Genomic DNA, 23,176 nt, shown 5'->3' on the forward strand with positions numbered 1-23,176 from the left:
GCCATCTTGAAATCGAACCCCAAGAAGTTCACGAACCCATAAAATTAAATGTAACTTTTTTTTATTATTATTTTACTTCTTTTAACTATAGTTTGATAAAAATGTGTTGTCATTTCTTCCTTCCACTGAACTTTCCACTGATTTATGCTTGAACGCCGTGCAGCTTCTGTTGCACTTTTTTATTTTTGTGACAAAAAACCTGGAAAATAAAAGAAAATATTTCGGGACAAGTTTGTTTTTTTGGGTTTGTTTGTTTTTTTTTTTTGCTGTTTTGCGCATTTTTTCCTTCCACTAAACTTTCCATTGAACCAATCCAAACGGCTCCTTCCTTTAAAATCATGTTTTTTTTTTCCTGGACGTTTGAGCGGAAACTTTAACGCGACCACGGAACAACTTGACGCTCCCCGCCGCGTGGGCTGCGTGGGGCTCCTGGTGGGGTAAAAAAACGCGCGTGATTCGTGGAGGCGCACCTGTGTTTGTTCGCGGGTGAAAGCAGCCAATCACCGCCGCGTCAAAGCGCCAGTCAGTCGAAGCGTCTCGTCCCGTTTCCAGCTCAGAGTTTCTGCTCCCGCAGCCGCAGCAGCTGTGAGCTCGGTGGCCGCAACTCCCCGCGTTTCTCACGCAGCCAGCCAGCGCCACGCGTGGGCTCCGTCCTGCGTGGTGGTGGTGGAGGTGGAGGGGGGAGAGAGAGATCTCCAGCAGCCGGCAGGAGCGCGCCGCCAGGCGGGTTGGGGAGCGGCGAGCATCCCGCTTCTGTCTGAAACGCTCCGCTTTTTTTTCCCCCTCTGGGTGGAAAAAAAGAAGAGCGAGGAAGAGGAGGAGGAGGAAGAGGAGGGGGGGGAAGAGAGAGAAACAACGCGAAAACACTCCGCTCTTCTTCTTATTCTTCTCTTCTTTTTTATTTCCTGCCAGTTAGTTTTATTTCCTGTAATCAGGAACCGGGACTCGGAGCGAAGCCGCAGCTCGGAGCGCGAAGCCGGTTCGAGTCCCGCTGCTGCCCGCGGCTCGTTTTTCTGGATTTATTTATTCCGCCGCGGAGGGAAAAGAAAACTGAAAAAAACCCGCAAAAGAAGCGACCCGGTGCGCACAGAACCCCTCCGCTCTTCCTCTCCCTCCCTCCCTCCCTCCTCTTCCTCCTCCTCTTCCTCCTGTCTCCATCTCTCTGTCCATGTTTGTAGGTGATTTTTAGCTAAAATGCATCATCATCATCATCATCACCACCAGCAGCGGATGGCCGCGCTGGGAACCGACAAGGAGCTGAGCGACCTGCTGGACTTCAGCGCGGTAAGGAGACGCGGCGGCTGCGCGGCGGTCGCGCGGCGGCGGCGGCTGCCGCGCGGCGGCGACTCCAGCTTGGAGTGAAACTTACAGAAACTCTGTGCATAAAATGCTGTTTGAATTTGATTTTCTGCCTCTGCGTGTGTGTGTGCGTGTGCGTGTGTGTGTGTGTGTGTGTGTGTGTGTGTGTGTGTGTGTGTGTGTGTGTGTGTGTGTGTGTGTGTGTGTGATAATTGTGATGCTGCATCAGTAATTCTGTTGTCTTGTAGATGCCAAACAGCGATTTGAAAATGTTCCCACCATCCATGGTAGTATATCTCATTTTAAGTCCTTTTCATGATTTTTATTCTGATTTTTTTTTTATTTTTGTTTGTTTTGTTGCTGGATTTGCAAAAATGCATGACATTAAAAAACAAAAGAGAGAAAAACAGGATTTTATCTCCAAACTTGATGTGAATTTCTTCCTCTCTGCTTGTGTGTTTTTGAAGTTGACGGACAGGAAATCAAACCCCCGACCGAAACACACACACACACACACACACACACACACACACACACACACACACACACACACACACACACACACACACACACACACACACACACACACGTGTGTGTTTTTTTTTATTTTGCGCCTCTTCCTCCCCCCTCTGGGAGCAACTTCTGTGAGGAAGAGGAGGGAAAAGAGAAACTGAAACAGCCTGAAATGCGCCGAGGCGCGCAGAGGGGAGAAAAAAAATGAAAATGTTTTGAATTGACGTAGAATGAGGCCTGCAGAGAAACGTTGTTAAATATATATATATATATATATATATATATATATATATATATATATATATATATATATATATATATATATATATTACAGTTAACAACTAATTTAAAGAGTTTTAAATATAAATGTTCCGCAGCAGGTCCCAATAAAACCACTGTAATCTAAATATTCCCTAATTCTCCCGCTTTCTCCAACATCCTCCGTCAGACTGATGTCAAACTTTGCGTTAATTTTTGTAATTTTATGTTTTTTTTTTTGCTGCATCCTCCGTCGGCGCGTTGAAACAAAGGAGGGCAGCAGCTCCAACGAGCCTCGTCTCTCTAATTTATGCGATCATCTCCCTACGCGGCCGTTTGCCGACGGAGAGAGACGCCGCTAATCCAGATTAGGATCCGGGGAAAACTGCCGCGTTTCCGGCGTTTTCCCCTGAAAACCGTGGAGTTTTTTTCCCCCCGCCGCCAGGGTCAGGCGCCTTTAGCCGGGCTGGTTGCAGAGCGAGGCGGCGGTGACGGTTTCAGTCTGAATGGGTCGCTTCACTCCAGGACAAACCCACCAAAGTGACCCTGACGGCGAGTTTCGCTTCTCTCCTCCTGCGTGGTTTTTTTTTTGTCTTTTTATGATGACTGGGCGTCGATCGAAACGAGCCGGAGAGTCTCCGGTCCGTCCGCTCTGCTGTCCGGACTGTCTGGACTCTCTGGACTCTCTGGACGGACGTCCTGCTCTTCCACACAGACAAGCGTTCGGACTCGACCTCGGTCTGGAAAATCCTTGAGTTTGAGACGGTTTGTTCCCGAACTTTCCAGATTCCAGCCAAGAAACTCGAGACGATCGAAGCCTCGTGGATTTTAGACGGAATGCACAGATTGGACTCTGGCCGGTTGACCGGAAGCTGGACGGGTTTCCTGACTTGGATCTCACTCTGAGTAAAGACGCTCGAGAGACACGTCGTGACCCTCAGGGGCCCGAAAAGCTGCTGACTCGGCAACTTGTCCGTTTAAGTCAGACTTGAATTTGGAGGTTTGTCGTCGTGGACAAACCATCATGTCTTTGATTTGCTGGACCCGACCTTTGACCTGACTGGATCATTTAGGGACCTGACTGGATCAGTTTGGGTTTGACTGGATCATTTGGGACCTGACTGGATCATTGGGGACCTGACTGGATCATTTAGGGACCTGACTGGATCAGTTTGGGTTTGACTGGATCATTTTGGGTTTGACTGGATCATTTTGGGTTTGACTGGATCATTTAGGGACCTGACTGGATCATTGGGGACCTGATTGGATCATTGGGGACCTTACTGGATCAGTTTGGGTTTGACTGGATCATTTAGGGACCTGACTGGATCATTGGGGACCTGACTGGATCATTTAGGGACCTGACTGGATCATTTAGGGACCTGACTGGATCATTGGGGACCTGACTGGATCATTGGGGACCTGACTGGATCATTGGGGACCTGACTAGATCAGTTTGGGTTTGACTGGATAATTTTGGGTTTGACTGGATCATTTAGGGACCTGACTGGATCATTTAGGGACCTGACTGGATCATTGGGGACCTGACTGGATCATTTAGGGACCTGACTGGATCATTTAGGGACCTGACTGGATCATTGGGGACCTGACTGGATCATTTAGGGACCTGACTGGATCATTGGGGACCTGACTGGATCATTGGGGACCTGACTGGATCATTGGGGACCTGATTGGATCATTGGGGACCTTACTGGATCAGTTTGGGTTTGACTGGATCATTTAGGGACCTGACTGGATCATTGGGGACCTGACTGGATCATTGGGGACCTGACTGGATCATTGGGGACCTGACTGGATCTTTTAGGGACCTGACTGGATCATTAAGGGACCTGACTGGATCATTGGGGACCTGACTGGATCATTTAGGTACCTGACTGGATCATTGGGGACCTGACTGGATCATTTAGGGACCTGACTGGATCATTTAGGGACCTGACTGGATCATTGGGGACCTGACTGGATCATTGGGGACCTGACTGGATCATTGGGGACCTGATTGGATCATTGGGGACCTTACTGGATCAGTTTGGGTTTGACTGGATCATTTAGGGACCTGACTGGATCATTGGGGACCTGACTGGATCATTTAGGGACCTGACTGGATCATTTAGGGACCTGACTGGATCATTGGGGACCTGACTGGATCATTGGGGACCTGACTGGATCATTGGGGACCTGACTGGATCAGTTTGGGTTTGACTGGATAATTTAGGGACCTGACTGGATCATTGGGGACCTGACTGGATCATTTAGGGACCTGACTGGATCATTTAGGGACCTGACTGGATCATTGGGGACCTGACTGGATCATTTAGGGACCTGACTGATCATTGGGGACCTGACTGGATCATTGGGGACCTGACTGGATCATTTAGGGACCTGACTGGATCATTGGGGACCTGACTGGATCATTGGGGACCTGACTGGATCATTGGGGACCTGATTGGATCATTGGGACCTGACTGGATCATTTAGGGACCTGACTGGATCATTGGGGACCTGACTGGATCATTGGGGACCTGACTGGATCATTGGGGACCTGATTGGATCATTGGGGACCTTACTGGATCAGTTTGGGTTTGACTGGATCATTTAGGGACCTGACTGGATCATTGGGGACCTGACTGGATCATTTAGGGACCTGACTGGATCATTTAGGGACCTGACTGGATCATTGGGGACCTGACTGGATCATTGGGGACCTGACTGGATCATTTAGGGACCTGACTGGATCAGTTTGGGTTTGACTGGATCATTTGGGACCTGACTGGATCATTGGGGACCTGACTGGATCATTTAGGGACCTGACTGGAGCATTTAGGGACCTGACTGGATCATTGGGGACCTGACTGGATCATTTAGGGACCTGACTGGATCATTGGGGACCTGACTGGATCATTGGGGACCTGACTGGATCATTGGGGACCTGACTGGATCATTGGGGACCTGACTGGATCATTGGGGACCTGACTGGATCATTTAGGGACCTGACTGGATCATTGGGGACCTGACTGGATCATTTAGGGACCTGACTGGATCATTGGGGACCTGACTGGATCATTGGGGACCTGACTGGATCATTTAGGGACCTGACTGGATCATTGGGGACCTGACTGGATCATTGGGGACCTGACTGGATCATTGGGGACCTGATTGGATCATTGGGGACCTGACTGGATCATTGGGGACCTGACTGGATCAGTTTGGGTTTGACTGGATCATTGGGGATCTGACTACTTCTGACTTGGTGTCAGTTTCGCAGACTTGACTGAGAGGAAACTGAATCTGCATTGATCAGTCGTTGGTCTGAACAGGCAGAGATTCGGATCTCGAGTCTTGGTTTCGCCGAACCTTTGGACTCGTTGGAACCGGACTTTGAACTTGACTCGGTTGGGATTTGACTGGATCCATTGGTCTTGCGGTGAACTCGGCTGATCCTGCCTTATTTATACATGGTCTGTTCTTTGCTTTGGGTTTACTCACCATCTCTTTGGACAGGACTTGGACTGGGGGCAGGATCGATATACCGTCTGTCTCTTTGGACTCGGGGCAGGATCGGTATACCGTCTGTCTCTTTGGACAGGACTTGGACTTGGGGCAGGATCGGTATACCGTCTGTCTCTTTGGACAGGACTTGGACTCTGGGCAGGATTGTACCTGTTGGTCTCTTTGGACAGGACTTGGACTGGGGGCAGGATCGGTATACCGTCTGTCTCTTTGGACAGGACTTGGACTTGGGGCAGGATCGGTATACCGTCTGTCTCTTTGGACAAGACTTGGACTTGGGGCAGGATCGGTATACCGTCTGTCTCTTTGGACAGGACTTGGACTTGGGGCAGGATCGGTATACCGTCGGTCTCTTTGGACAAGACTTGGACTCTGGGCAGGATCGGTATACCGTCTGTCTCTTTGGACAGGACTTGGACTTGGGGCAGGATCGGTATACCGTCTGTCTCTTTGGACAGGACTTGGACTCTGGGCAGGATCGGTATACCGTCTGTCTCTTTGGACAGGACTTGGACTCTGGGCAGGATCGGTATACCGTCTGTCTCTTTGGACAGGACTTGGACTCGGGGCAGGATCGGTGTACCGTCTGTCTCTGTGGACAGGACTTGGACTCGGGGCAGGATCGGTATACCGTCCGTCTCTTTGGACAGGACTTGGTCTTGGGGCAGGATCGGTATACCGTCGGTCTCTTTGGACAAGACTTGGACTCTGGGCAGGATCGGTATACCGTCTGTCTCTTTGGACAGGACTTGGACTCGGGGCAGGATTGTACCTATTGGTCTCTTTGGACAGGACTTGGACTCTGGGCAGGATCGGTATACCGTCGGTCTCTTTGGACAGGACTTGGACTCGGGGCAGGATCGGTATACCGTCTGTCTCTTTGGACAGGACTTGGACTCGGGGCAGGATCGGTATACCGTCTGTCTCTTTGGACAGGACTTGGACTCGGGGCAGGATTGTACCTGTTGGTCTTTATTTGGGACTGACTATGTGAGGCCTGACCTGAATGTTGCTCATCTCGACTTAAGACTTGAATCTGGGTGTGTATGAAGTTTGAGGTCAGAAACTAAGTGCGGGTCGTGTTGTGAGTTTCTGTCATCGGGTTGGGGATGTTGGACGTTGCCTGTGTCCTCGTCTTGTCTCTAGACTTTCTAACCAGATCTTTACATCATCTGGATTTTAACCTCATTGACTTGTTGAACTGCTGTACCTCGTCTTGGACTCACTCCCTGTATTTACAGCCATGTTGGACTAGACCGCCGTAACCACGATGCAGCTAATGTTGGCCAAGCATTTCATTCCAGATGAGATCAGGATTTTGGTCTTGCGGTGTGGAAATCCAGTTTTAGGGCCGGAGATTCACACGCTACTCTTGGTTTGGTTTGTCGGTCTACCTTGGACTTACTGATAACTTTATGCTTGTTGGACCTGGAAGCTACCTTCCTTTAGCGTTGTCTTTGTCTTCACATGTCTTGTTCTCCACCATGGACTTGCCAACCATAACTGTGGACTCATTGAACCAAACCTGAGGTCTAAATTGTTTGACTCTGGATGAGTCACTCTTGGTGTTGCACCTGTTGGACCTACACCTTCCGGTTAGGACTGTAATTTATCGGACCTTAGAGCTAACCTCAGTTTCAGACAGAGTTGGGTGTTGCTGGTCTTGACTAAGGAAGTCTTGATATTGGACTCGCTCTTGTTGTGGCCTTGATTGCTCCAGATGTTGGCTGTGATGCAGAAGTTGCCAATCTTTAGTGGATTATGGACGTAAACTGTTGTCGGACCTTCTGGTTAGTCTTGCGTTGAGGTTTCACCTGCTCCTCGTGTTTCACATGACCGTGTTTGGACTTAACTAGCCAGAATCGAGACCAAGTTCAAGACTTTGACCGTCTTGGTGTAAGATTTGACTCTCAGTCAGTGTTGGACCCTCAAATTGGGATTTGACGACTTTTCAGATCTCCTACCTCCCTTTTGTGTCGTTGGACTGGACTTGATCCTAGACTTTGACTGAGCCTTTCTGACTTGATGTTTAATGACGACGTGAAACGACCCCCCGTGACATAAAACTAACCCCGATCCCGGATTAATCAGGATATTAAGTGACGCTGCTTGATGATCAAACCCGGTCCAAGTCATTATATGAAGACAAAACTATTTAAAACACGCAGCGGATGAGCTGCGTCCAGCTGCAGGCGTGAGGTTTTGGAGTGAAGCGCTCCATGAGCCCCAGTGCAGTGCCGTAACTGTGGAGATGTTTCTCTGGCTGTTTGCAGCGTCAGGGCTCTCGGAGGTAATCTGCTCTGTGTTTGTCTTGTAGATGTTTTCCCCTCCTGTTAGCAGTGGAAAGAACGGACCCACCTCCCTGGGGAGCGGACATTTCTCCGGCTCAAGTACGTCACCGTCTCCTTCTACTTCCTCCTCATCCTGTCTTTTTTTTCCCTCAGTCCCTCCTTCTCTCCCTACACCTGCTCGCTGGTGGCTGTTTGAATATTCCTGCAGTGTTTGGGTTTTCTTCTGGAGCGTCTTGTTCTCTGAGAAATCAGCTGCTAGGTTGACATGTCTCTCTGTTTGACTTTCGTGTTGTTTTTCAGTGACATTTCCGAGGCTGACCAAAACCCTGCGGTGTTTATATTGTCTTTTATTTTCGCTCCTGATGGAGACTTCCTGTTTTTCTGATTTTGCTGCTCTTATCCTTTCCTGCCGGCGCGCGTTGCTGAGATCGGTGCACAACCCTGGTGATTGCATGCATTGTTTGGGTTTTTATATCGCGGCTCATTCACTCATTTTATTCTTCTGTTGCCTCGTCTTGATGGTTGTTGGTGCTGCTGGTTTTTGTTAAGCTCTTGTTGTGAATCTTTGTGCTGCTGATGATGGTTTTAAGGTCTGAAGCTGGAAAATGAGACAGAAGAAGCCATGAAACGCAGTTCGGTTGGTTTGTTGTTGGTCCGACTGTGTCGAGGAGCCGATGGCGTTAAGGAAACTGAACTTTTGGGATTATTTTCATGTAATTTGAAGATAAACTGATTTATAAAATCCACACCATGTCAACTTCCTGTTACCATCTATGGACTCTATTTGTGTTACGGCATCCAGTCGGCTTTTAGGCTAACCTCACACATCAGGCTAATGAGACCCAAATGCGACTTTTTCACGGGCCGGTTCTGATCTTTTCACCCCCCAAAAAAAATCCAGTTTGAACTAGTTCTGAATCGTATCTGAAAGTTTTTAAAGATTCAAAGGCTGGTGTTGATTTTGTAAGCGATGGGTTGACGGCGGCGGCCATGTTGACTGCTGTAAACGGAGCGGTGCTGGGCGACGTCAGCGGGAAGCTTTGGGGTCGTACACCTGTATGAACAGATTCCTGTATGAACAGATTCCTGTGTGAACAGGTTCCTGTATGAACAGGTTCTTGTATGAACAGATTCCTGTGTGAACAGGTTCCTGTGTGAACAGTTTCCTGTGTGAACAGATTCCTGTATGAACAGGTTCCTGGGTGAACAGGTTCCTGTATGAACAGGTTCCTGTGTGAGCAGGTTCCTGGGTGAACAGATTCCTGTGTGAACAGATTCCTGTGTGAACAGTTTCCTGTGTGAACAGATTCCTGTATGAACAGGTTCCTGGGTGAACAGGTTCCTGTATGAACAGGTTCCTGTGTGAGCAGGTTCCTGGGTGAACAGATTCCTGTGTGAACGGATTCCTTTATGAACAGGTTCTTGTATGAACAGGTTCCTTTATGAACAGGTTCTTGTATGAACAGATTCCTATATGAACAGATTCCTGTATGAACAGGTTCCTGTGTGAACAGGTTCCTGTATGAACAGGTTCCTGTATGAACAGGTTCCTGTATGAACAGGTTCCTGTGTGAACAGGTTCCTGTGTGAACAGGTTCCTGTATGAACAGGTTCTTGTATGAACAGATTCCTATATGAACAGATTCCTGCATGAACAGGTTCCTGTGTGAACGGATTCCTTTATGAACAGGTTCTTGTATGAACAGATTCCTGCATGAACAGATTCCTGTGTGAACAAGTTATTGTGTGAACAGGTTCTTGTATGAACAGATTCCTGTGTGAACAGGTTCCTTTATGAACAGGTTCCTGTGTGAACAAGTTCTTGTATGAGCAGGTTCTTGTATGAACAGATTCCTGTATGAACAGATTCCTGTATGAACAGGTTCTTGTATGAACAGATTCCTGTGTGAACAGGTTCCTGTGTGAACAGATTCCTGTATGAACAGGTTCCTGTGTGAACAGGTTCCTGTATGAACAGGTTCCTGTGTGAGCAGGTTCCTGTATGAACAGATTCCTGTGTGAACAGGTTCCTGTATGAACAGGTTCTTGTATGAACAGGTTCCTGTATGAACAGGTTCCTGTGTGAACAGGTTCCTGTATGAACAGGTTCTTGTATGAACAGATTCCTGTGTGAACAGGTTCCTGTGTGAACAGTTTCCTGTGTGAACAGATTCCTGTATGAACAGGTTCCTGGGTGAACAGGTTCCTGTATGAACAGGTTCCTGCATGAACAGATTCCTGTGTGAACGGATTCCTTTATGAACAGGTTCTTGTATGAACAGATTCCTGCATGAACAGATTCCTGTGTGAACAAGTTATTGTGTGAACAGGTTCTTGTATGAACAGGTTCTTGTATGAACAGATTCCTGTGTGAACAAGTTCCTGGATGAACAGATTCCTGTGTGAACAAGTTCTTGTATGAACAGGTTCTTGTATGAACAGATTCCTATATGAACAGATTCTTGTATTAACAGATTCCTGCATGAACAGATTCCTGTGTGAACAAGTTATTGTATGAACAGGTTCTTGTATGAACAGGTTCCTTTATGAACAGGTTCTTGTATGAACAGATTCCTATATGAACAGATTCCTGCATGAACAGGTTCCTGTGTGAACAGTTTACGATTAGTAGCAGGAAACAATCAGTTCATCATCAAGATCTGCAGTGGGAATCCTGATAAATGGTACCCATGTAGCTAAGGTAGTTAGCATTAGCTAAGGTAGTTAGCATTAGCTAAGGTAGTTAGCATTAGCTAAGGTAGTTAGCATTAGCTAAGGTAGTTAGCATTAGCTAAGGTAGTTAGCATTAGCTAAGGTAGTTAGCATTGGCTAAGGGAGTTAGCATTAGCTAAGGCAGTTAGCATTAGCTAAAGGTGTTAGCTGTGTTTGACGTTCATTTTGCCCGTATCATTACCCCGCCACCACCGAGCTTTACAGAGGGCATGAAATTGTCATTTTTACTGCAACATGTTGGCATTAAATCTAAAACCTGAAATATTCTGTCGCGACCACAGCGTTAAACGCATCAAATGAGACTCCAGTGTAGCTGGATTTCAGAAATCATTGAGTTCTTCCATCTCCATCTCCACACTTCCTGTTAGCAGCGAATCGGGTCGTTCTGTTGGCGCTCTGCCTCCAAGCGAAGCTCGGAAGCCATTTTGTTTCTTGGCTGGGAAGCAGAGGGACGGCGAGGTGTCGCCTTTGTTTACCGCGCCGATGTGCCTGGTTGTTGTTTTCGGAGAGGTTGTCTGCTCCCATGCCGTGAATGCAGATCGGAGGGAGGACGACAAATTTACGGATTTGGCAGCTCGCTCGCTCGCCCCCCCTCTCTCTCTGTCTCTCTCTCGGTTCTGTTGGGCCCGAGGTTCTCTAACTCATAACCGGAATGTTCCTTTTTATTTTGATTCTCATAGTTGTATCACACAAACACACGTGCACCGCTCTCCTTGGACGAATCACGCCCAGGTTCACGCACACACACACACACACACACCACACACACACACACACACACGAGCGCGGCCTGCCACCCCCGCTGTGGCTTTCTGCAGGCCTCGGCATTTTGATGAGCCGGCTGCTGTTTGTGAATGCAGCTAATTAGAGCCCTACAGGCTTACACAACCACCAGGCTGAGGTTCCCAACCGCCGGGGCGCGGCCTGAGGCCGGGACGGGCCCCGAGCAAACGGGGTCCTTCACACGTCTCTGAATTAACTTCGGCTTTTTGTCTGAGCTTACGCGTGTAAAGAAACGTCTGAATTGAAATCGGCCTTGGTTTCGATTTTCACTCAATTTGAGAAATGTCTTTATTGGAGCGAAAAGGGAATTTATGTGAGTCAGTTTCTCTGATAATCAGTGAAAATGATCAGTTATTGACAAACTGCAGAGTGACGTATCCAAGTGTATTTGATGGAAAGTTGAGTGGAAGGAAAAATAGTCATAATAATACAAAAATATGTTGTACAGCAAGTCGAAATATTACAGGATTAAATTAAAATAATTGACAGCTCTGAGGTCTGAGATGGTTTCCTCTGGAGAGTGATGACCTCCAGGTAGCCTGGGGATGACCTTTGACCCTTCCCAGGTTGATGGGCAGCAGCTGCAGCTCTGAGGTTCTTGCTGATGTTTTTCCTCCCTGACATTAAAAAATCTGTGTGACGCAAAGAGGGATTTTTAAAATGTTTGTTTTTAATAAATTGACCTTTTTTTAAATATATATAATTGCAAAAATAACATTTTTATTGTTTTTATTTACTTATCTTTCCATCTCAGTATTATTACTCGAGTGTGTGGTCCAACGTGGCATTTTTAATGTTTTATTTACATTTTAAAATATTTATTATTATTATGTATGTGTTTCTATTTTTCTACAGAAAGCAGAAAGGCTTTTTATTTCTTTTTAATTAAATTATTTATTTGTATTTTGGCTTTTACACTTTACAAAAAAAATCCCCCCAGTTTCTGTTTTTGCAGCTAAAAATAATTTCAGATAAATGTGTTGGAGGTTTTACTCTGATTTGTTCGACTAAAGGAGAAAATGTAATTAATTTGAGACGTTTTCTGTTAATTTATCGTTTTCTTATTCCAGTTTTAGCCACAAACCTTCATCCCTCCTTTCATTTCCTGTCACTTCTGCCTGAAAATCTGCACATTGTTGCTGCAGCGTCTAAACGAAAGCCGTGAAGTGGAGGTGAAACATGTCGAATGCTAAGCTAAATCAGGCCCAGGCTAATGAATAAACCACAAAGAGCCACTTGTTTCCTGATGAGATTGGATTCCCAAATGACAGCTTCCCTCTCTGAATTAACGCCTTCATTCCGGGCCAGAAACTCACCGCCGCACAAAGGCCTCCAAACATGGGCGAGCGAGGAGCGAGGAGCGAGTGAGCAGTTCGGCCCACGGCGGCGGCGCCCACGGTCACCGCCAACCAGGAAGTGGATCAGGAGCTTTAATTATTGAGAGATTTCAGCGTTGTTGTTTATTTCGGGATCATCCCTGGAAAGATAAAGACACAGAGACAGAGTGTGTGTGTGTGTGTGTGTGTGTGATCTTCACGCCGCCCATCAGAACCGCCGCCGCTCGTCCTTCCTGATTTCACCGGGAAACGGCAGAATGTTCTGGACCTGCTGGGAGTCCAGGTCAGGTAGAGCTGCAAGAGGTCAGAGGTCAAACCAGGCAGGCGCAGCAGAAACCATGGAAACGGAAGGAAACGATCCACTGGTTTATAGAAACAAACGAGAGAAAGTTCTGATGGGGATGGACCGGATCAGAAACACAGACCGACTGACCATCCATCCATCCCATAATATCTCTGGCTTCCTGAACTCTGACCCACAGCCTGATGCTGCCACCGCCATGCGTCACAGTGGAGTCTATTTTTACCGATTGCTATAAACTTTTACATTTACAGTTGTAGAACCGGAGGCAGCCGGTAACCGAGGCCAGAGCCCGTCGTCGCCGCGCTGCCGTAAAGCGGATTAAACTGCTGCGCTTCCCACCCTGACGGCACCAACAACGCTCCTTCTCCGTCAGTCTCGGCGTTGGAGTTCGTATTATTTGCTGTGATTTGCATTAGTGCTTATAAATATCCGCTCCTTTCAGCGGATTCCACTCCATTCATCTCTCTTTTTTCCTCGTCGAAACCTTTAAAAGACAAACGCGGCGACGCGTTAGCGGGCGAATCTGGGCGCGCGCGCGCGCGGCCCCGGTGGCGCGCGCGCGCCCAGATTTTTTGTTCCCCTAATTGGCATAGCTTATTAAGTCACAGTTGGCAGCGGGCAGAAAGGGGGGGGGGGGGGGGGGGGGGGGTTGCTTTAATAACATCCCCTCTCCGTTTGATTTGGTTGCTTTAATAACATCCCCTCTCCGTTTGATTTGATGCACTTGTTCGGAGGCCGATAACGCCGCGCGCCGCCCCCGCCGCCGCCCTCCTGTCTTTATCCGGTGAAATGTGGCTCCGTTCCGCCCGTCACTCAGCGCCGCCGCCGCGGCTGACGGCGTTCAGAATAGAGCAGTCCTCCCCCCCCCGCCCACGGTGCTAAATTGTCTCGTTTTCCCCGGCATGGCGGTGCAGAACGGCTCACAAAAAACACCAGCCATGCTCCTAATTGTGCCTGGATTAGGGATTAATAGGCGTTTTTAGCTATAATGGCAAATATTATTAGCCCCATTTGCTTTTCTAATGCTAATAATGACTTTACTAATAAAGGCAGTGATTTCAAGGTTAGAGCTCTGGTTTTCTTGCGTAAGCTCAGGAGAGCAGCGTGCTCCGACGGAGAGCAGCGTGCTCCGACGGGCCGGCGCGCCACCGCGTCGGCGCGCCAGATGTTTTCCCCCAAGATGGAGCCCAGAGGTGCTGCTAGCTTTAGCTGCCACTTTGAAATCATTTGAAAACAAGTCAAACTTAACGCTCTTATTGGCTTTTGCTTGTTTTTTTATGTGATTCTAGCTTTTGTTGGGTTTTAAAGTTGCTTAAAACCAAGTGAAATTTAGCTTTTTGCATCTATTTGAGGTGTTTTAATGGTTTTTATGCTCTTTACTTCCCACTTTAGGCTCCAAAATCATACAAAATCAAGTCAAATTTAATATTTTAGATCTGGTTTTAGTTTTTAATGGTTGTTTTTTGGTCTCACTTCCCACTTCAGGCTCTAAACTCATAAATTAAAGTCAAATTTAATGTTTCAAATCTGGTTTTTTTGTATTTCTAACTTTAGTTCCCACTTCAGGCTCAAAAATAATTTAAAATCAAGTCAAATGTAACATTTTAAATCTGTTTTGTTTTTCATGTTTGGGTTTTCTTAGCAGAGGGAATATACAGTTTTCCTCAAGTTAAATTCAATATCTTCATAATTTGAAAACAAAACAAACTGAACACTGACTGGAAAGTGTAGATGAATAATTTAAGCTAGTTGGACTTTTACGTGAATAATGTGCGCTTAGATTAGAGCTAACGCTTAGCCAAGAAGCTAACTAGCGGCTAGCCTGTTAGCCGCTACAGCGAGGCGCCGTTGAGTCCGTTATTTCTTATCCGATTTTATAAAATATGGCTTAAATTAAAGCTTATAGAATTGCCAACGTTTTGATATGTAAAACATGTGCGATGTAAATCTGTAAACGTTTTCTCAAGATGCAAGAGAGGACAAAACAAATTTTCTCCTTTTAAAACTGGACAATTTAATTTTACATGATTGAATGAATGAATGAGTGAGTGAGTGAATATACTTTATTGATCCGAGAGGGAGGTTCATGGCTGCAGCTGTAGGATCAACAGTTTATTGGATACGTCGTAAAATGTCATCCTATTTGACGATAGTTGGAAATATTGGACTTTCAGAAATGAAAGCGGCTGCGGTTTCGCCACAGCAAAGGGGGAAAATAACAGAAAGACGACGCCCTTCTTTCTCTCTCGTTATTGTTCAGGCGCAGCCGTTGCCGTGGCAACCGACTGACAACAGCCCCACCGACCGACTGAGTGGAAATCACTCGTTCAGGTGTATCGACACCAAAAAAAAAAACAACAAAAAAAAAAACAGAGCATCGAGTCCGATGCGATTTTGTTTTCAAGTTGGATGATTATTTAATAGTAATAATCTGAACTTTGGTGCGCTTGTCGCCTCGTCTCAGTGAAGTTTTAATAAGTTTCTAGGGTCGCTGCAGTGACGGGGGGTGCACTTACTTTTCTTTCTTTGTCATCCTGCCTGCAATTAGAAAACTTTATCTGAAGCAGGTTTTTCTCTTTGCGCCTCATGACAGATTTCAGGAGACAAACGCAGATGATTAACTTATTTCCTGACTTCTTCTTCTTCTTCTTCTTCTGCTCCATAATCACGTTTCAGTTCATTCATTAGAACTGATTTATTATCTGAAATACCTGAAAACCTAATGACATCACCCTGTACTTTGTTGTTTGGAGCTGATTAGGAGAAGGCAAACACACCGGTTTCCACGGCGGCGGCGGCGGCTCTTGTTGAGCTATTAGCTGCATTCACAGGTGTCTTTTCTGTCGCTGCTGCCTCACAATCTGCTCGTTTCCTCGCCGCACTCAGCCTCACCTCCACGCATCGCGCTGATCTTCAGCTCCCAGCCTTTTGGTGAAGCCGCCGGCTCTCCTCGCCGCCGCAGCCGGCGCCGAGGTCGGTCCGTGACGTCGGTGAGGTGCCAGCGGCGTCGCAGCGCGCGCGCGTTAGCGGCTGCTGGTTCCCACACCTGTTCGCTTGTGATGGTGGCTCCGGCGGCTAATTACCCGGTCCTTAAAAAATAAAAGAGACAGGGAACGTCAAACCCGCCTGCCTGGCAATTACAGCGACGCTCAACACCTCTCGGCAACAAACACCACTCCAATTACAGGCGCAGGCTTATTCTGGGAGGCGGCGGCGGCGGCGCCGTGTTTATGCTAGTGGGTGAAAGACGGCGACATGCTAACTTGTTTTGGAGCCTCAAAACTTGTGTGTTTTGGGTTTGGGAGAGGTGCTTCACCTGAAAGTCACAATCTGACCTCTTCATCCTCCCATCCACCCAGACAACTGGTTACAGAGATCGTATTATTCATAAAACCAGTAAAATAATATTTTTAACAGGAATCTGGACCTACTGGAAATGTGACTGCTGTGTGAGTAACTGCGTCAGTGCGGCGTGGCATGGAGGTCAGCTGTTTTAAAAAACTTCAACTAGCCTATATTATTTATTTTGGTGTTTACACTTTTCCTTCCACTAAACTTTCCGATAGTAAACCTTGAGAGCAGGCAGCATCTTTAGGGATGATTTTTGTGTGGATTCTCCTCCGTGTGGAGGCAGTTGTGACTGTAAAGTCAGCAGTTACAACATGGCCGAACCCTCATGTGTCAGGATTAAAATTATGTTTTATTTTTATTATTCTAATTTCCAAAGTTTTGATCTTTTCATCCCATGGTTGGAGATTTCTGCCCTGAGTCTTTGGGGGTGTTTTTACTCCAACATCCTGTCCTGCTATGATGTTTGATGGTCCAGTTTAGCTGCCTTTGATGCGTCTTCCTGTTGAGTTTCCTCACTTCCTGTTCCGGTTCCTCCTCTGTGATCTCAGGAAGACAAAACGACAGAAATGAACTAAAAATCACACTTCAGACGCGAATCTTCGTCTGTCCGCGTTTAAACCTGGGAGTTCACAGGAAGTTAAGGAGGAAGGAATGTAAAGCTAAATGCTAACGGTTAGCATTCATGTTTCAGATTTTATTCTTTTATTCAAAATTAAAGTTTTCTTTTGTTTGGATTGTAAAAATCAAATAAAAATGTAATAATTCTTCTCATAAAGCTGCTTTTAATTGGTTAGATCCTTTAAAATAATCCCAATGCCTGATTTCAGCTATGTAGCATTTAGTGGTAGCTCGTGGCTAATTATTCAAAAACGCTGAAAATGAAAGTATTTTCAAGCTATTTCTGCACATAATTTTTATATTTCTTACATAAATATATATACTGAATTAATTATTGAAGACTTTTCCCACACGAGAAACAACAAAGATGCTAACGGCAAAGTTTTGTCTTTAAGCTAGCTCCAACTTTTAAGCTAGCTGCGTCTTCGCATTTTATGGAACAAACGGTTATAAAACCTGAAGGTTTTACTTCAGATTTTTCTCTTGCACTGTGCAAAAGGGAAAACACGGATCATTAAACGGAAAAACTGTTTATTTTCACCTTGTTGTCCTCGTCAGTCGCTAATCGTCTTCAGTGGAGCGTAAAATCATTTTTTATTTTATTTTCAGTCAGATCTGTGAAGACGTCGGCTGCAGCATCGATTCTGAAGACTGAAGATTAATTCATGGATCTTACTGGGGAAAATTCAGTGTTTTAATCCTGTAAATGTCCTTCAGGTGAGCAGAAGGCTGATTTTGTAACCATCTCTGTGTGGTTCTGAAGGTCCAGATTTCAGGATGATGTCTGGTTTTCCAGCTGTAACGACTGAAAGTCGGATCATCCGGTTTCCTCCTCCGTCCTCATCCCAGCACTTCCTGCTCGTCTTCCTCTCGTCGAGTCGGAACGAACAGTTCCTCGTTGGAACTGTTCGTTTGTTCGTTCGGCGGGTCGAACCATCCGAGCGCGGGGCGAGGCGGACGGTGGTTCAGCCCGGCTTTTGTTTTAGGCTCGGTTTTTTGGCAGCGCTTCCAGCTTCAGTGGCACTGCCAAGTTTCTCTGTGTGTGTGTGTGTGTGTGTGTGTGTGTGTGTGTGTGTGTGTGTGTGTGTGTGTGTGTGTGTGTGTGTGTGTGTGTGTGATACCACATTGATCTCCTCTCTCACATTCCACTCTGTCAGGACTGAAAAGCAGGAGCTCCTCACTCCAAACATTTCCCTCTTCCTCCATCTCTCCATTGTCTCTCTCTCTCTCTTTTTACTCCTCTTTTCTCTCTCGTTCTTCTTCTTCTTCTCATTTTAATCTGCGTAATTTAAATTACACCTGGTCAAAAATGTTTTTCTGTTTCGGATTAAAAACTTGATCTCATCCCATTTTTCCCCGTTTCTTCTTGTAAACAAACATCATCGGCTCTAACTGTTGGAGCCTTGGTGAAACTGTTAGCTTCCGTGTTAGCGCCAAGATGGCTCCCGTTGTTTGCATGTTAAAGTGTATTTGATGTTTGAAATATTGAAACGAGCCGTTATTGGTGGCTCAGCTGTTCATCGGCGCAGAAATGCTAACCTGCTTCACTCTCTTCAAAATAAAAGCATGAACATAAACAGCTGCTTGAGGAATCAAACTGAGCTGAAAGTTTAAGTAATGTGATTTAAAGGTTAGCAAAGTGCTACGCGACAAGTTAGCGATGCTATTAGCGCATTAGCAGGTTGTAAGTGCGTCTCCCACTGAAAGTGTTCAGGTGCTCTGCTGGTTCTGGGTCGGTTCTTTTGGGTCCGTTTAACACACCTGGTGTGACTTTAACTCTGTAGAGTTGATATTAACACTTGTCCGGTGTTTATATCACTTAATAAGATCTACAGATAACTGTAGATCTGTGACTCTAGATCTATAACTGTAGATCTGTGACTCTAGATCTGTAACTGTAGATCTGTGACTCTAGATCTATAACTGTAGATCTGTGACTCTAGATCTATAACTGTAGATCTGTGACTCTAGATCTATAACTGTAGATCTATGACTAGATCTATAACTGTAGATCTGTGTCTCTAGATCTATAACTGTAGATCTGTGTCTCTAGATCTATAACTGTAGATCTGTGACTCTAGATCTATAACTGTAGATTTGTGACTCTAGATTTGTAACTGTAGATCTGTGACTCTAGATCTATAACTGTAGATCTGTGACTCTAGATCTGTAACTGTAGATCTATGACTCTAGATCTATAACTGTAGATCTATGACTCTAGATCTATAACTGTAGATCTGTGTCTCTAGATCTATAACTGTAGATCTATAACTGTAGATCTGTGACTCTAGATCTATAACTGTAGATCTGTGTCTCTAGATCTATAACTGTAGATCTGTGTCTCTAGATCTATAACTGTAGATCTATAACTCTAGATCTATAACTGTAGATCTATAACTGTAGATCTGTGTCTCTAGATCTATAACTGTAGATCTGTGACTCTAGATCTATAACTGTAGATCTATAACTGTAGATCTATGACTCTAGATCTATAACTGTAGATCTATAACTGTAGATCTATGACTCTAGATCTATAACTGTAGATCTATGACTGTAGATCTATAACTCTAGATCTATAACTGTAGATCTATAACTGTAGATCTATGACTCTAGATCTATAACTGTAGATCTATAACTCTAGATCTATAACTGTAGATCTATGACTCTAGATCTATAACTGTAGATCTATAACTGTAGATCTATAACTGTAGATCTGTGACTCTAGATCTATAACTGTAGATCTGTGTCTCTAGATCTATAACTGTAGATCTATAACTGTAGATCTATAACTCTAGATCTATAACTGTAGATCTGTGACTGTAGATCTATAACTGTAGATCTATAACTCTAGATCTATGACTCTAGATCTATAACTGTAGATCTATGTCTCTAGATCTGTAACTCTAGATCTATAACTGTAGATCTGTGTCTCTAGATCTATAACTGTAGATCTGTGTCTCTAGATCTATAACTCTAGATCTATAACTGTAGATCTGTGTCTCTAGATCTATAACTGTAGATCTATGACTCTAGATCTATAACTGTAGATCTATAACTGTAGATCTGTGACTCTAGATCTATAACTGTAGATCTATAACTGTAGATCTATGACTCTAGATCTATAACTGTAGATCTATAACTGTAGATCTGTGTCTCTAGATCTATAACTGTAGATCTATAACTGTAGATCTATAACTCTAGATCTATAACTGTAGATCTATGACTGTAGATCTGTGACTCTAGATCTATAACTGTAGATCTGTGTCTCTAGATCTATAACTGTAGATCTATAACTGTAGATCTATAACTCTAGATCTATAACTGTAGATCTGTGACTGTAGATCTGTGTCTCTAGATCTATAACTGTAGATCTATGACTCTAGATCTATAACTGTAGATCTGTGACTCTAGATCTATAACTGTAGATCTATAACTGTAGATCTATGACTGTAGATCTGTGACTCTAGATCTATAACTGTAGATCTGTGACTGTAGATCTATGACTCTAGATCTATAACTGTAGATCTATAACTGTAGATCTATAACTCTAGATCTATAACTGTAGATCTGTGACTGTAGATCTGTGTCTCTAGATCTATAACTGTAGATCTGTGACTGTAGATCTGTGACTCTAGATATGAAAAAGTGTTAATATCAACACTGTGGGAGTCAAATCAACAAGTGTTAATTTAACTCCCACAGAGTTAAATTAACACTTGTTCGGTGTTTTTACACTCCACACTCTTCAGAGTTAAATCAACACCGGGCTTTTCTCTGGCTGTGAACTTGACCTTTAACCCCAAACCGAAGTCCTGGACTCACCTCCGCATGACATCATCTGCTGCTGTTTCTGAAAGCCGCAGAATGTTGATTTAAAAGTTTGTCTGTTTTTGGGTTAGTCGTTATCTGCCTAGTGCGGCAGGTTTGTGTTTGCAGTAACTCCAGGCTTCAGCCTCCGGTTGAGAGGACGTTAACGGGGACATTAGAGCTCCTCTCTCATTTTCCGGCCTGCTGCCTGTTGGATCGCCGTCGTCTCGACAGCTTGAAGCCATTTGAGGAACCAATTATCCAATAATGCGGCTTTATGGAGCTCCTGTCCAAGGTCACATCCCTGCTGCTGTTCTTGGAAGGCGGATGATTTACGACGCCGGGGCTTTAATCGGGGGAACGACCGTCGTTTGGAAGTGGGCGACATCGCCCACGTCTGCAGGGGGAAAAAAAAACACAAACAAACATATTTGCATTAATGTCCTTCCTTATCTGGGTTTGATATCTGAAGCAGCCGCAGATTAATGGAGGGGAAAATAATAAAACGTGCAGAAACGCCGCGTAGCCGCAAGTCTTCTAGGTTTTAATCCTCAGATTTTGTCTGGATGTTCGAGTCGTTTTGTTTCCTTCCACTGGAAGGATTTGGGTTTTATTCGCGGCGGCCATCTTGGAAGGCGGCGGATGGCGCCGGACGCCGCTTCTCCGCGTTCTGGTTCTGGTTCTGGATGCAGATCAGAACCAGGAGGCCTGAGAGAGGGGGGGGGGGAGGTTGCCATGGCAACAGCAGCAGATGTTTAATGTTCTGACAGAAGGCCGACTTTCCTAACCGTCTCTATGTGGCTCTGAAGGTCCAGATTTCATCCTGAGACAGTGAAGCAGTGTGCAGAATCTAGATCTATAACTCTAGATCTGTGACTCTAGATCTGTGACTCTAGATCTATTCTGATCTGACGCCTCCATCTTGTTTGAATCTGGTGAAACAGGAAGTTGCTCTCAGAGGTTTCTGTGTCATTTCCTTCAGTGGTTCTCGGTGCGGCGCCCCCACAGGCCAGGAGGGGAACAGGCTGGAGGTGGAGCAGATGTTCTGGGTCCAGTAGAACCATCAGGGGTTAAAACAGCCCGAATGACACAAACTGGAACCAACTGATTATTTTACCTTTTTTACCTTTTTTTCCTTTTTTTTTCTCGTTTTTCATATCAATACTCTAATCGATCATTACATCTGATCAGTTTTGCCTCACGCCGAGTCTGAACGTCTCATTATGCAGCAGAGAGACACACATACACACACACACACACACACACACACACACACACACACACACACACACACACACACACTGTCAGATTAAGCCTTTTGTCCCCCTCCCCCACCCGCTGCTGCAGGTGTTCACGGTGAAGCAATAAAACAAGTAGTGACTGTTCTGTTCTGTTCTGCGATCCGTCCAACTTCTTCGGTATTTATCGCGATAAATGACATCGCTACTAAAACCAGCCGCGGTTTCACTAGTGGAAACAATTGTTTTGTTTTTTTTTTGTTTGTTTTTTTTTGCGTCGTGATGAACAGCTGGACGTTGCTACTGGCAGAAACTGCAAAGAAGACAACAGGACGTGGAAGCAAGACGATGTTTTTAGCGGATTTCGTTATTTATTTTCGCGATGTTTGTGAGTTCAGTGCAGGTTTTCTGCTAAAACGGTGAAAACCGTTTGGTTTGCGTGACGCTGACTCCCACCTGCAGGGGGCAGTGCTTCGGCTCTGGTCGCTGATTTCTAATCGACGCAGCGCCGCATTAGCTTGGACGGACGACAGGAAGTCGCTCTTGGCTCTGGGGCTGCCGCGGGCGGTTTTTCTCCACATCAGCGTCTGGGGGGTCAAAGGTCGTGTGTACCTGCGGGAGGCTCTGCGGCGCCGCCGCCGCATGAATGCGGTTCCTGTTTGCCGTTTTGGGCGCCGCGCGGCAGACAATGATGTGAAACAGCAGGTTCTGGTCTCTGTTGGAGTCATGAGTCTGGTAATCGGGTCTGACACACACACACACACACACTCTCTGTGGTCGCAGTCGGACTCGCGCCGTATGCTAGCTGTTTACCCTCTAGTGGCTGGATGAACTGGGAAAAACCCAGATGATTCCCAACTTTCCCAGTTGGTTGTTTTTACGTCTTTCCATCTTAATTATGTGCTAAAAGTTACTGATTGTTATTACATCAGCTGGTTAGCTTGACTGCTATAAGCTAGTAGCTTCAGGGGTTAGCTAGTATGCTACTTGCTAGGTAGAAGCATAAGTCTGATGAGCTGTTAGTATGGGTGATTAGCAGTTAGCACTACTCCTCCTAGCTTTTAGCGAGGCTGGTTGTTAGTAGCTACTAGCTTGTTTTTGATTATCCGTTTGTAT

The 23,176-nt window shown here is 45.6% G+C and overlaps 1 long non-coding RNA gene across 2 annotated transcripts; it reads left to right on the forward strand.

The window, feature by feature from the left end:
* The first annotated feature begins 882 nt into the window (after nucleotides 1-882).
* Nucleotides 883-21,014, forward strand: LOC145554013 (uncharacterized). 2 transcript variants are annotated; one of them, XR_014090051.1, is made up of 4 exons: nucleotides 883-1,284; nucleotides 1,548-1,586; nucleotides 7,916-7,988; nucleotides 20,938-21,014. It is a non-coding gene; the product is annotated as an uncharacterized LOC145554013 (long non-coding RNA). The 2 variants fall into 2 exon arrangements; XR_014090050.1 differs by lacking the exon at nucleotides 20,938-21,014 and having other exon boundaries at nucleotides 892-1,284; nucleotides 7,916-8,160.
* The last annotated feature ends 2,162 nt before the right edge of the window (nucleotides 21,015-23,176 follow it).

Source organism: Poecilia reticulata, chromosome 12 (assembly GCF_904066995.2).
Source record: "Poecilia reticulata chromosome 12, P_reticulata-male-v2, whole genome shotgun sequence".
Classification (NCBI taxonomy): Eukaryota; Metazoa; Chordata; class Actinopteri; order Cyprinodontiformes; family Poeciliidae; genus Poecilia; species Poecilia reticulata.